The sequence below is a fragment of the Bos grunniens genome, chromosome 15 (genome assembly GCF_055505025.1).
Source record: "Bos grunniens cultivar Pamir isolate PY7600 chromosome 15, Bosgru_T2T1.0, whole genome shotgun sequence".
Lineage (NCBI taxonomy): Eukaryota > Metazoa > Chordata > Mammalia > Artiodactyla > Bovidae > Bos > Bos grunniens.
Window position 1 is genome coordinate 10,528,475 of NC_141179.1, and position 13,300 is coordinate 10,541,774.

The following is a 13,300-nucleotide window of genomic DNA, read 5'->3' on the forward strand; positions in this document are numbered from 1 at the left end:
ACCATTAGCTTTCAAAGATGATTTGCAAAAATTATATATAGCTGTCACTAATGATCATTGCTTCCAACACTAAGACATAAGATATTAAGGAAGGCATCAGGGGTGACTAGAACTGGAAAGATCATGTAAGATTTCTACTTCTCTTATAACTTCCATATCTCATGTCTCCTGTTGAGTGGACTCTAACCTTGAGTCTTGCTGGCAGGTCTTCTGAGAAGTGCAGTTATTACATCTCCAGGCTCTCTAATGTACTAGAGAGAATGAGGAAATATTGCTATGTGCTGGCAAAAATAAGTCAGAGTATTATTTAATCATTGTTTCTATTGAGATCAGGAGCATTTTTTTGGTATTCCATCTTCTAAAAACTTATGACAAGTGAGTCACTTTTCTGTGTTTATTTCATATCCCACAACAGCGCCAGGATTTAAATATTATTAATGTTATGAAAGAGTCATATCTATTTTTCTTTATGCTCTTTGCCTTCTTACCTCCCTACATCTCTATTTCTTTCCTTGTATTACTTCATCCTTTCTTTCCTTACTCTTCCTTTTGTTTCTTCCTGCCTTCTTTTGCTTTTCTTCTTTCTTTCCTTCATTCCTCTCTACCCCTTTCCTACCTTCTCTACTTCTTATCCCTACTCCTCCCTTCTCTTCTTTCCTTTCTTTCTTTCTATCAGGTAGTTAGAATGGAAAAAAGAGTCCATGATGGTGGAACTATGCAACAGGTAAAATTTTTAAAAACGCCTTTGAAAGAGGAGGTTGAAGACTGGAGAGGGGACACACCCCCTTCCCTGATTGGTCCTGGGCATAACCAATAAGGAGAACACTGATACCAAGCTCTGTCTGCATTGGGCTTATCCAGTCAGACACCAGGGGGAGGATACAGAAGGTATAAAAAGGGAAGCCAAGAGCTATCAGTGTGCTTCTTCATGACTTGGCCTGCCATTGCATATCAGGAGTGTGCTGCCTGCTTCCCACTTGAGCTGAAACTGAGCTGTATCTGAGTTGTAACTAGTTTGTCATTACAAATACTGCCTGATGTCTTCTTCATAAAATGCTGTCTGATTGAGTTACAAGTGGTCCACTATTCTAAATCTTTGCTACAGCAAGACAGGAACTAATGGAGAGGAGTAAACCAAACTAAAACTTCCCTCCATCTTTACTTTTTAAAATCTCACCAGACTCTCAAGTGAAATTTTATTCTACTTAGTGGTAAAATAATGTGCTACACATTCTATCACAATAGCAATAATAAAAAACACCTTCCAGATACCAAAGTCCAAGTGTGTATATGGATAGATGATAGATGAATAGATAAGTAGGTAGACAGATAAACAGATTATGATGCTGCTGCTAAGTCGCTTCAGTCATGTCTGACTCTGTGCGACCCCAGAGATGGCAGCCCACCAGGATCCCCCACCCCTGGGATTCTCCAGGCAAAAACACTGGAGTGGGTTGCCATTTCCTTCTCCAATGCATGAAAGTGAAAAGTGAAAGTGAAGTCTCTCAGTCGTGTCTGACTCCTAGTGACCCCATGGACTGCACCCTACCAGGCTCCTCCGTCCATGGGATTTTCCAGGCAAGAGTACTGGAGTTGTAAAATGAGATACCCACTCTTTAAAAGTGAAGGAAACAAAGTACATAACAATTAAGGCCAAGTTTCCACAGTTGGTAAATTTACAGCAGAAATTCAAGCCTTGCTTTTTATTATTCCAAAGCCTGTAGTCTTTCCATTTGTCAAAATCACATCAGTGCATTCAATACAATATTGTAAAGTAATTAGCCTCCGATTAAAATTAATAAATTTATACTAAAAATAAATACAAAGCTAGGATTAGAACGCTATCTCAGATTATGCTCAAACTTCAAAGTCTACAGAATATGTCAAAGAACCAAATAAATAAGGGTAAGATAAACTCAGTAGAACTCTCAAAAAAAAAAAAAAAAGATGACAGTTTTTAGGGAAAAGGATCTATATCTTACTAATAATTTTTCTGTCTGGGATTGTCTATGTAAACTAAGCTTAGTACAGAAAGAGCAACAATTTCATACATCTACTGGGAGAGATAGCAGCAAGCTGCTGCTGCTGCTAAGTCGCTTCAGTCGTGTTCGACTATGTGAGACCCCACAGATGGCAGCCCACCATGCTCCTCCATCCCCAGGATACTGCAGGCAAGAATACTGGAGTAGGTTGCCATTTCCTTCTCTGTGGCAGAGACAGAGCCCCTAATATATTTTGTAGGATAGACTTGAGACATTCAATTAACTAAGCATTTGAGGGTCCCATTGCTTGTATATAAGCAAGATTAAACAGAAACTTTCTTATATTTGAAAACTACTCCAGAAAAATCATTTTGGTTCTTATTTTCCACACTCAGTTTTCCCTGGCATCTATATAAAGATATAGAAGAACATGGCATAGCCAAAATGTCAACATTCCCTGTTGTTATGAATTCTTTCAACAATAGAAATATTCAGTAAACATTACTATTTGTCAGGTATCATGTATGACATTTTTGAATACATTCATATCACCAGAAGTGTTTGAATGTTTATAGTTTTTAAATGCCTTCTATCATGCTAGCAAAAGTATATGTAATATAAAACCTACACACTCCTTTATATTACTACACAAACTGATTATTGTTATTTCCCCTCTTGCTTTAGGCTAATTTAGTTTTCTTTGTATCCGTAGGTACTCCAACTGGAAAAACATTAATTCACCAATATATCTTCTATGAAAAATCTCATATTGAAGATCACCCCTTGGTAGTGAACTTAAACCACCCCCTCAACTCTACAACTGGCAGATAGATAAATGCTTAGATAAATGCCAAGAAATTCATACAACTTAAAATTATATAATATTTGATGCTTACTCCTTGGAAGGAAAGTTATGACCAACCTAGACAGCATATTCAAAAGCAGAGACATTACTTTGCCAACAAAGGTCTGTCTAAGTAAAGGCTATGGTTTTTCCAGTAGTCTTGTATGGATGTGAGAGTTGCAAAGAAAGCTGAGTGCTGAAGAATTGATGCTTTTGAACTGTGGTGTTGGAGAAGATTCTTGAGAGTCCCTTGGATTACAAGGAGATCCAACCAGTTCATCATAAAGGAGATCAGTCCTGAGTGTTCATTGGAAGGAATGATGCTGAAGCTGAAACTCCTATATTTTGGCCACGTGATGCGAAAAACTGACTCACTGGAAAAGACCCCGATGCTGGGAAAGACTGCAGGCAGGAGGAGAAGGGGATGACAGAGGATAAGATGGTTGGGTGGCATCACCAACTCAATGGACATGAGTTTGGGTAAACTCTGGGAGTTGGTGATAGACAGGGAGGCCTGGCATGCTGCAGTCTATGGTGTTGCAACAGTCAGACACGACCAAGTGACTGAACTGAAATGAACAAATTATTTAAGTCATTCTATTTTCATTCATGTATCTATGTATTTTTGTATACTTCATATAACAGATTTTCCAAGAAGTGTTTGAAAATAGTATCTTCCAAAAGAGAGAAATCTAAAATATAGTTAACATTAAATAGCTGATTTTTACAAGTGGCAAAATACTTATCTTTATAACAAACATTGAACTGAACTGATAACAAACATCTTAGGACAAATTAAGGTTATATTAGTGAATAACAATTTTGGAGAGAACTCTTCCATCTCCCATCGTGACCATTAGGAATCATACATTCCCACTGATTTGGACACACTACACTTGAAAGACTATTGTGGACATTGCAATTGTTAGAAAGTCCTAATATGCAGCCAAAACTATTTTTATGCGATGTCCTCATTTTTTAAGCTGCCAACTCTGGATATCATAACAAGTAGCAAAGCTGTTAACATACACAATACATGTATGCAACTAAAGCATGTGAAAAGGACTTTTCTTTCAAATTTCTATGCAATTTTCAAGAATATTAAGGATGAAGAATTAAATTTCTCATTTCTTTAAAACAAGACACCCCACTCTATTTTTATTAGTTGTTGGACTCTTTTATTTACACACACCGATACCAAGAATTGGGAATTATTTTTTTTTTATTAGGTGATAATAATTCTGCCAATTCTGAAAATCTATAAACCTAGAGCCAAACTCGGGCTCTTCTCTAATGGAATGAAGCTCTTTCTCTTGGAACTGAGCCAATGTCTATTAAATAGCACTGTGTAAGCTATTCAGTGAAACATTTCATTGTCAGAGGCTGAACTCAAGACCCCTTTTAATACACACACACACACACACATGTTAACTTTTAGTATGGGAGGAATTTAATTGATTGTGTCAAATGAAACTGTCAGTGCCTTCCCTGAATATTTTTAGTAGTTGTAGTGACAGACTAGGTACCTAAATGAAACAGGGCTTTATTTAAAGTGACACTGTGAATTCACTCTCATCAGATGCATCAATTCTAATTCACTTATGTCTTTTTGGAGCGTTCAGTTTGTCTCATTTGTTTCAACTGTTTCCTATTCTACCAATATTCTTTTCAATTATACAGACAGAATAATAACATGAGTGACACAACAAGAGTTAAGTATGCTCTGCTCAAACCTGTGTCCATAGGTTCCCTGTATAGTAAAATGTTTCCAACCTCAATGTGAAATCTAAATATATTAATAGGCTGACAAAAAGTCTCTTCTCAAGAATTAGAGTTCTGTTGAATGACTTGAATTTAACACAGTTCACCTGGTAATTGATAAAATGCACTTGCTCACAGGTGGCATAGGCATTTACTCTATTCTATTTCCATCTGCTAATATGTCTACCGTAAATTTAGAATTGAATATCCATCATCCAACTGGAAGTGAGCATTAGATCCCAAATCCTCTTACCTGCAGCTGCTATGCTGTGTTCAGTTGTCTTTCTCTAAAAATATCACAAGCACCATAAATAAGGTTCCTAAAACTGCAAAATTCAATTAAGGTGTCTGCATATAATTTATCTCTGATATCACTGATATTAGATAAGTCACATGTTAATATAGAGTTTCATTTGCTAAGATCCTCCAATGATTAAGAGTTGAAGACAAAATGCTTGATGTACAGGAAATAACACTTTCCAAATGTGTATATATCTTTTATAGTTAGAACACAAATCATTAATTTCATTTTCTATATATGTAACATATTCTCTGGAGAAGGCAATGGCACCCCACTCCAGTATTCTTGCCTGGAAAATCCCATGGACGGAGGGGCCTGGTGGGCTGCAGTCCACGGGGTCGTTAGGAGTCGGACACAACTGAGTGACTTCACTTTCACTTTTCACTTTCATGCATGGGAGAAGGAAATGGCAACCCACTCCAGTGTTCTTGCCTGGAGAATCCCAGGGACGGGGGAGCCTGGTGGGCTGCCGTCTATGGGGTTGCACAGAGTCGGACATGACTGAAGCGACTTAGCAGCAGCAGCAGCAGTAGCAACATACTCTCAGATAATTCTTGTAGTAACAAGGAGAATTATGATGGCAAAATTTGGCTGAAAAGTCTGTCCAATATTAGAATATGCCAGTGGACTAATTCATGGGGAACTAACTCTTTTCTACAGTTTGGGGTTTCACTGTCAGAGAGTTTCAATCTACTTCCTTAAATTTTCTCTCCCCTTATTTTCTAGTGTTTGAAAAGATGAAAAATTAATGTTGTTTTTAATCCATAAAATTAATTTAAAGATACCTGGTGCAGTTAAGACCTTCAATAAAAATGAAAGACTGGTATCATTTCACGGAATGAATTAAAACACTTGAAATGTAAAGTTTTCTATAGTGATCTGCCAGAACATGACTGTGACTGGCAGAAAGTAAACTGCACGTTAGACTCTTGACTTCACACTCTTCTACAGAACTGTTCTCTAATTTAGATTTAGTCACTTTCCTCCTGTAATTTTCAAGCCTGAGGAAACTGAAAGCATAGAATAGATATAGAAAATACTTTACAATTTTTCAAATCAATTAACTTCAATTAACCTGACAAATTAAAGGACAAATCCATAGTAGCCTTGAAATTAGGAATGATATTGTCAATGTTTTATGAATAATTAGAAAACAAGAACAGACAATTCTATATCCAAAATGGATTGACCTCCTGAGTTGATTATCTCAAAATATATCATACATTTTATAGTTAAGTAGCACACAGTGGATTAAATTGAAATAATCTCTTCATGCACACTTGTGAATATTAAACATGTTTCTAATCATGTATTATAAAACAGTTTATTCATTTTAAATGATTATTATTTAACTACACAATGCTTATATTTACTCAAAATAGATGTAACTGACATTTAATGATTTGGGATGTTGTTAGGTTGATGTTCTTTCTATCTATGACTTTCTGCTAATATAACCTAAGTACTTCCTTCAAACTCAAGCTGTCAATAAACATAAAATCCAACCAAAAGGATGTTGGTAGATAAAGATATCAAACAGGAGGCTATATGACAGTACTGTTTCTCTTATACTTTTCAGCAATTTAACACAATATTTATGTACTTACCAAGCTCATATCAAACTAAAATTTTAATAAAAACAAAATATTTTACTATTTTCACTTCAATATTTTACTATAATATTTTGTAGAATGTGTTTACCAATACAACTAAGTTTTTTTTTTTTTCATTTAAAATGAAAGTTATTTCAAGTAAAAAAAAATCCTTAAAATATTGAGTTGTTGTTAAGGAATTCCATAACTGGCAGACACAGGCTTTACCTTACTTTTACATTATTTTACATTATTTTATTATTATTTTCCTTCAACATTCCTTTAAGTTTCAAAGGTATATTAATAAAAGATAAACTGTACCTTCTGTCTGAAAACAGGGCCCCAACTATAAACTTCAGAAAGGAACTGGTTTTGTACAGATATCCTTTTGCCACAGTCATCCAAAAAATGATGCTTAGTAGATCTTGAGTGACACTAAACAGCAATCCTTTAAGGTCACCTGTTAAGAAAATATATCTGCTATTACGGTTACAAATATTTTTTTAACTTTCCAGTATTTGAACAAAATCTACTTTTCTTACTAAATATTTTACATAATTGTTCAGTTTAGCTATTCAGAAAATGACTATGCTATTTAACAGTATCAATAGATGTTTATAGTTTGTCTAAATACTGTATATTTACTGAGTTGTTACATCACCAGATTTAATTTTTCCTTTATAATTTGTATTTACTAAGAAACAGAAAAGGATATCAAAGGTAAATTTTCATGGATTTCAAAAGCTTCAAGAATACAGGAGTGGGTTGCCATTTCCTGCTCCAGGGGATCTTCCTGACTCAAGGACTGAACCCTGGTCTCCTGAATCCTCTGCACTGGCAGGCCGATTATTAACTGCTAGTGCCACTTGGGAAGTCCTTCACAATGTATACAGATATCAAATCATCACGAAGTGCACTGTAAATATCTTACAACTTTATATGTCAAGTATACCTCAATAAAACTGAAATAAAAATAGCACATTTATTAATTCTTGTATTTCAGCTTTTGGAAAGCTTTTATAGTAATCCTGTACTGTTGTTAGCATTCACATAATTAAGTTGTTTTTATTTTCCATTTATTTAGAGGATTTACAATATTTATTAATCTTAAAAGCTTGTGACCTTCATTTTTAAATATGTTTGAAAATCATGTAAGTGTATGTAATTATTGGTATTCCCATCTCTTGAAGAATTTTCCAGTTTCTTCTGATCCACACAGTCAAAGGCTTTGATGTAACCAATAAAGCAAAAGTAGATGTTCTCCTGGAACTCTCTTGCTTTTTCAATGATTCAAAGGATGTTGGCAATTTGATCTCTAGGTCCTCTGCCTTTTCTAAATCCAGCTTGGACATCTGGAAGTTCAATGTTCATGCACTGTTGAAGCATGGCTTGGAGAATTTTGAGCATTACTTTACTAGCATGTGAGATAAGTGCAATTATGCAGTAGTGTGAGCATTTTTTGGCATTGCCTTTCTTTGGGAATGGAATGAAAAGTGACATTTTCCAGTCCTGTGGCCACTGTGAGTTTTCCAAATTTACTGGCATAAGGAGTGCAGAACATTCACAGCATCATCCATTAGGATTTGAAATAGCTCAGCTGGAATTCCATCACCTCCACCAGCTTTGTTCATAGTGATGCTTCCCTAAGCCAACTTGATTTCACATTCCAGGATGTCTGGCTCTGGGTGAGTGATCACACCATCATGATTATCTGGGTTGTGAAGATCACTTTTGTATAGTTATTCTGTGTAATCTTGCCACCTGTTCTTAATATCTTCTGCTTCTCTTAGGTCCATACCATTTCTGTTCTTTATTGTGCCCATGTTTGCATGAAACGTTCCCTTCAGTTCAGTTCAGTCACTCACTCTTGTCTTACTCTTTGCAACCCCATGGACTGCAGCATGGGAGGCCTCCCTGTCCATCACCACCTCCCAGAGTTTACTCAAACTCATGCCCATTCAGTTGGTGATGCCATCCAACCATCTCATCCTCTGTCATCCCCTTCTCCCACATTCAGTCTTTCCCAGCATCAAGGTCTCTTCAAATGAGTAAGTTCTTCACATCATGTGGCCAAAGTATTGGAGTTTCAGATTCAACATCAGTCCTTCCAATTAACACTCATGACTGATCTCCTTTAAGATGGACTGGTTGGATCTTTTGCAGTCCAAGGGACTCTCCAGAGTTCTACCACCACAGTTTAAAAGCATCAGTTTTTTGACACTCAGATTTCTTTCTAGTCCAGCTCTCACATCAATATATGACTACCGGAAAAACCATAGCTTTGACTAGATGGACCTTTGTTGGCAAAGTAATGTCTCCGCTTTTTAATATGCTGTCTAAGTTGGTCATAACTTTCCTGCCAAGTAGCAAGCATCTTTTAATTTCATGGCTGCAGTCACCATCTGCAGTGATTTTGGAGCCTAAGAAAATAAAGTCTGTCACTATTTCCATTGTCTTCTCATATAATTGCCATGAAGTGATGGGACTGGATGCCATGATCTTAGTTTTCTGCATGTTGAGCTTTAAGTAAACTCTTTCACACTCCACTTTCACTTTCATTAAGAGGCTCTTTAGTTCTTCACTTTCTGCCATAAGGGTAGTGTCATCTGCATATCTGAGGTTATTGATATTTCTCCTGGCAATCTTGATTCCAGGTTGTGCTTCATCCAGCCCAGCATTTCTCATGATGTACTCTGTATATAAGTTAAATAAGCAAGTTGACAATACACAGTCTTGACGTACTCCTTTTCCTATTTGGAATCAGGCTGTTGTTCCATGTCCAGTTCTAACTGTTGCTTCCTGACCAGCATAAAACTTTCTCAGGTCAGGTTGTTTGGTATTCCAGTCTCTTTCAGATTTTCCACAGTTTATTGTGATCCATATAGTCAAAGGCTTTGGCATAGTCAATAAAGCAGAAGTAGATATTTTTTCTGGAACTCACTTGCTTTCTTGATCCAGTGGATGTTTGCAATAATTAACACTGCTGTATGCTATATAAGAAAGTTGTTATGAGAATAAGTCACAAGCTTCCTTATTACAAAGAAATATTTTCTATTATTTCTTTTTCTGTCTATAGGTGATAAATATACATTAACCTCAAGGTGATAACCATTGATAATCATGTATGTAACCTAGATAGCATACTGAAAAGCAGAGACGTTACTTTGCCAACAAAGGTCAGTCTAGTCAAGGCTATGGTTTTCCCAGTGGTCATGTGTGGATGTGAGAGTTAGACTGTGAAGAAAGCTGAGCACCGAAGAATTGATGCTTTTGAACTGTGGTGTTGGAGAAGACTCCTGAGAGTCCCTTGGGCTGCAAGGAGATGCAATCAGTTCATTCTAAAGGAGATCAGCCCTGGGATTTCTTCGGAAGGAATGATGCTAAAGCTGAAACTCCAGTACTTTGGCCACCTCATGTGAAGAGTTGACTCATTGGAAAATACTCTGATGCTGGGAGGGATTGGGGGCAGTAGGAGAAGGGGACAACAGAGGATGAGATGGCTGAATGGCATCACTGCCTCAATGGACGTGAGTCTGAGTGAACTCCGGTAGTTGGTGATGGACAGGGAGGCCTGGCGTGCTGAGATTCATAGGGTTGCAAAGAGCTGGACATGACTGAGCGACTGAACTGAACTGAACTGAAGCCAAATCATTATGCTGAACACCTTAAACTTATACAAACATCTAAATAATATCTCTATAAAACTGGATGAAAAAATATAATAGCATTCATTAATGATTTATTTCATATTTAAAAGAGAAGTAATTACATTTAACATATGTTTCCTCTCATTGGATAAATATCATTTACTTTTTCTAATTGTTAATTTGGAAATTAATCCATTGATTTTTCTTTCTTCAAATATTGTTGCCACTGAAAGCAAGGCATAACAATATTGAATCTTTCCAGAATGAATTAGGTTCTATTACTTCATTTGTGAAAAACAAAGAGAGACCTGGAGTGATTCCAGCAGTATACTGAGACAACTCACTTACAATAGCCAACTGATAAATATTAAGAAAGTTTTTAAGGTACATTAATATTCAATTCAGCCTATATGGGAATATTTAAACCCAGAATCAGTAAACACTATAAATTAGGATTTTTAAAACTTACTCATTTGGTTGTTTTACCAGCACATCACTGCTAATCACCACCTCAAAGTGTGAAACCACAGCACATTTTAATTAGCATGTGAAGACTATCATCTCTTAGAGGCAGAGGGCAAAAAATTGAGGCTCAGGTCCATGAGTTAATTATAAAAGTAGCTGAGCTCCAGAAATATGAATTTGCATATCTAACAAGTCTGTTACCCCAGGGTCAGAGTTTTGATTGGGAAGGAGTTAGATGCTGAGATTCATAATAGGGACATCTGGCTAAACCACTCAGAAATACTGAATCCCATATACCCTTTGAGCCTCCTGATGTGGTTTACCCATTTTAGGTAAAGATGTAGACGTGTGTGTGCTCAGTCACTCAGTCATGTCTGAGTCTTTGTAACCACAAGGAATGTAGCCTGACAGGCTCCTCTGTCCTGGAATTTCCAGGCAAGAATAATGGAGTGGCTTTCCATTGCATTCTTCATTGGATCTTCCCAACCCAAGGATCAAACCAGCATTTCTTGCATGTCCTGTACTGGCAGGCAGATTCTGTACACTGTGCCACCTGGAAAGCCCTGAAAGATGTAGACACCACATCCCAAATCAGACATGATCAGAACCAGAGTGATAAAGTGAATTGAATCAATGGTTCCCATTGCCATGTGTCTACCTGCATTCCACTTTTCTTGTAGTCTGTTTTTTCCATTAAATGTTATTCAAGATCTGTGTCAGAGGAGGTAGCCCTGACTTTCATTACTGGATCAATAGTGCTTTCACTTAGTTTTGTATCTTCAGAGGTCCTGTGACCAGCTGACCAAGACAGAGAAAGGCCAAGAGTGAGTCAGGGACAGATCTGATTTGTGTGAATGTCATGAAAATGAGCTATATTATGGCAGGCTGATTCTTGAAGACATTCATGGTAGAAATTCTTTTAAAGAACAGTAGACCTGATCATTACATTTGTGTTTAAAGAGAAGAAGGTTAAAGTAAGAATATATAAATGGGCCATGGATAGGAATTGGGCTAACATAAAAAGTGACTATCAGATCAGATAAGATCAGTTACTCAGTCGTATCCGACTCTTTGAGACTCCATGAATCGCAGGACGCCAGGCCTCCCTGTCCATCACCAACCCCCAGAGTTCACAGAGACTCACGTCCATCGAGTCAGCAATGCCATCCAGCCATCTCATCCTCTGTCGTCCCCTTCTCCTCTTGACCCCAATCCCTCCCAGCATCAGAGTCTTTTCCAATGAGTCAACTTTTCGCATGAGGTGGCCAAAGTACTGGAGTTTCAGCTTTAGCATCATTCCTTACAAAGAAATCCCAGGGCTGATCTCCTTCAGAATGGACTGCTTGGATCTCCTTGCAGTCCAAGGGACTCTCAAGAATCTTCTCCAACACCACAGTTCAAAAGCATCAATTCTTTGGCGCTCAGCCTTCTTCACAGTCCAACTCTCACATCCATACATGACCACAGGAAAAACCATAGCCTTGACTAGGTAAACCTTTGTTGCAAAGTAATGTCTCTGCTTTTGAATATGCTATCTAGGTTGGTCATAACTTTCCTTCCAAGGAGTAAGCGTCTTTTAATTTCATGGCTGCAGTCACCATCTCTAGTGATTTTGGAGCCCAGAAACATAAAGTCTCACACTCTTTCCACTGTTTCCCCATCTATTTCCCATTAAGTGGTGGGACCGGGTGCCATGATCTTTGTTTTCTGAATATTGAGCTTTAAGCCAACTTTTTCACTCTCCACTTTCACTTTCAAGAGGCTTTTGAGATCCTCTTCACTTTCTGCCATAAGGGTGGTGTCGTCTGCATATCTGAGGTTATTGATATTTCTCCCGGCAATCGTGATTCCAGCTTGTATTTCTTCCAGTCCAGCGTTTCTCACAATGTATTCTGCATATAAGTTAAATAAACAGGGTGAAAATATACAGCCTTGACGTACTCCTTTTCCTATTTGGAACCAGTCTGTTGTTCCATGTCCAGTTCTAACTGTTGCTTCCTGACCTGCATACAAATTTCTCAAGAGCCAGATCAGGTGGTCTGGTATTCCCGTCTTTTTCAGAATTTTCCACAGTTTATTGTGATCCACACAGTCAAAGTCTTTGGCATAGTCAATAAAGCAGAAAGAGATGTTTTTCTGGAAGTCTCTTGCTTTTTCCATGATCCAGTGGATGTTGGCAATTTGATCTCTGGTTCCTCTGCCTTTTCTAAAACCAGCTTGAACATCAGGAAGTTCACGCTTCACATACTGCTGAAGCCTGGCTTGGAGAATTTTGAGCATTACTTTACTAGCGTGTGAGATGAGTGCAACTGTGCGGTAGTTTGAGCATTCTTTGGCATTGCCTTTCTTTGGGATTGGAATGAAAACTAACCTTTGGAGTTAGCAACCAGAAGATCCAAGGGCATATTCCTTGCTGAAGGCTAGCAGGCTTCAGACCCAAGAAGAACCAATGTTTCAGTTCAAGTCTGTGGGCAGGAGAAAACTGATATTCCAACTGAAGGCAGGTGGGCAGAGGAATTCCCTCTTACATGAAAATTAGACTGTTTGCTTTATTCAGGCCTTCAATTCCCTGGATGTGACTCATCCACATTAGGGAGTACAATCTGCTATACTTAGCCAAAGGATTAAAGTATCAATCTCCTTCAGAAACACACTCACAGAAACACCTAGAAAAATGTTTGACCAAATATCTCTGCAAACACTGTCCC

The 13,300-nt window shown here is 37.5% G+C and overlaps 1 protein-coding gene across 1 annotated transcript in view; it reads right to left on the reverse strand.

Moving 5' to 3' along the window:
- The window catches only part of CNTN5 (contactin 5), a 1,678,169-nt gene that overhangs the window by 1,257,911 nt on the left and 406,958 nt on the right, over nt 1–13,300 (reverse strand). The window contains exons 2-3 of the mRNA XM_086338280.1: nt 12,964–13,057; nt 6,802–6,940 (exon numbers count right to left, since the gene is read on the reverse strand). The gene's annotated coding sequence lies outside the window, so the exon portion shown is untranslated. The remainder of the gene's footprint in view (nt 1–6,801; nt 6,941–12,963; nt 13,058–13,300) is intronic.